We start from the raw sequence: 2333 nt of genomic DNA, 5'->3' as shown, positions 1-2333 counted from the left end.
ATAAGATTCCCTCTGTTTGTGCCAGGCTGAGTGCTCCGAGGGACGCCGTGCTCCGGCCACAGCCTCAGCTCTGGGGCAGCACCAGAGGGTGAAGGCAATTATCTTCCATGCTCTCACATCCCTCCCAGTGGGAATTACAGGGCAAACTTGGTTGTTATTAATAAATTCTTTAGAGACCTGTGGCTGAGGTGTGCAGGACCAGGGCCTGACACAAGGCAGTGTCCCCCCAGAAGTGCCCTGGGATGGTCCCTGACCACAGTGTGGGGACATTTGGGCCACAGGTGTGACAGCACTGGGGACTTGCTGCCTTTCCAAGGTGCAGCAATCGGTTCTGCAGCAGGGCAGAGTTTGGGATGTGGCATTCAGAGCCTGGCAGCCCCTGGGCTCTCCTGGGAATGCAGCAGGGCAGAGTTTGGGATGTGGCATTCAGAGCCTGGCAGCCCCTGGGCTCTCCTGGGAATGCAGCAGGACCAAACTCTGCTCCAGCAGCACAAGTGAAGCAGGAGCTGGGGGAGTTGCTCTGAGATAAACTCAGCAGTGAGTGGAGAGAGATGGGGCTGGGAATGAACAATCTGGCACCAGGAATAGCAGCCACAGCTCAGACTGGAATTGGCCATGGCTCCAGTGGGACCTTCACAGTGAAACAACAGCCTGGGGACCCTGAGATGGGGCTGGAGACTCCCAGACACTTTAGGGAGGTTGATCATGAGCAAGTTTATAGCTTATGAGGAGTTTGTAAGGGAGCCAGGACTCAGATAATGGGGGATTTTAATTACTTAGATATTGACGGATATAATAAGTGTACAGCAAACCACAAAGGGAAACCTGTGTCTGGAGGGGAGAGTGAGATTGATCTATGCACAGCATGTTAAATCACTTAAATCATTCAGAGCCTCTTCTGGCCCTGGCTCCAGGAGCAGAGCCAAGTATGATAAATAAAGCTGGAATTAGGAAGTGTCTAGAATCCAAATGTTTGTATTCCTGTTCGATTTCAAATATTCACGGGGACAAAAGCAGCAAAGCACTTGGCTGAGTGTGCCTGGGGGCTGTGGGAATTCCTGCAGAGGGACTGGCAGCCCAGCACCAGGAAAGGGCTGCCAGGGCCCATGGGCAGCTCAGGAACTTTTGCACAGATTTGTCTCAGTGGCTGGTGACCTGGGTGAGACCAGGCACGGCAAGGAGAGACCCAGGGCTAAAGTGACTGAGAATGCTGGAAAGTGTGAGCCACCAGTGTGGGTGGGATGACGAGCTGGGCATGGCCCAGGGAGCCTGGCAGGCAGGGCTGGCCACCTCCTGTGGGTTGGTCCCAGGGCTCCTGAGGCTCTGTGAGGTTTGGTGCAGTGAAGGTGTGCCCAGGTGAGGTCTCCTGTTGTCACCTTGGGCGTGCACCAGACTCCATCACACAGGTCTGACCATCAGATATCATGGGGAAAATCTCTGCTTAACAGAAGAAAGGAGTCAGGAGTCAGGTGGACACTCCAAAATGTGGCTGGAAGAGCTGTTGTGCTGCTGGGCAGCTCTGAGTGGCAGCTCCACAATGGGAACGTGTGCCTCGGTGCTGCAGGGACAGGGCCTGGCTCCAGAGATAAGGGAGATTTCTGTGTGGGTGGTGCCAATCTGGGGCTGGAGCTGCTGCTCTGGATGTGGACAAGGGCTGTGACATCTCTCCTGTGTTTCCATCCACTCCCTGGCAGGGGTCAGTCCCAGCTGACCCAGCAGATACTGCTGGGCTCAGGGGGTTGGTGTAAAATCCTGTTCCCAGTCCCGTGGATCCTGGGCAGGCTGCACATCCCGGCCTCACTGCGGAGATGAGGTCTGGGGACAGCATCTCTGAAAGAGGGAGGGGAGTCTGCTCTTTGCTGCTTTCCCCTGCTGAAATAACATTAATTCTATTACAGAGCTGCAGAAATGCAGAAATAACCCTGCCCAGTGCACAGTTGTCCCTGCTGGGGTCTGACAGAGAGCAGCAGAGCCTGGACATTGGTGCTCAGGAGAGGTGATGGGTAGTTGTGGCTGGACTCACCCCACACATCCTGGGCTCCCCCAGAGCCTGGCAGAACAAACCCTCAAACTCTTCAGGACAGAGTGGGGCCTCAGGCTGGCAGCCTGTGGCAGCACAGCTCCCACTGGCAGGATGCAGCGAGGATGCTCAAACACATGGTGCCATTTTTAGGCACAGGCATAAATTATTTAAATGCCATGTGCTTCCAGTCAGGAAGCACCTGAGACCTTAGATGTCTGTGTCTTGTGATCAACGTTAGACAGCAATGGTTTGAAAACAGAGAGAAATCAAAGTTCTCTTGGAGCAGCTGTCACAGGCTGCCAGGAGAGGA

Source organism: Parus major, chromosome 22 (assembly GCF_001522545.3).
Source record: "Parus major isolate Abel chromosome 22, Parus_major1.1, whole genome shotgun sequence".
NCBI lineage: Eukaryota > Metazoa > Chordata > Aves > Passeriformes > Paridae > Parus > Parus major.
This window is presented reverse-complemented; position numbering follows the sequence as displayed.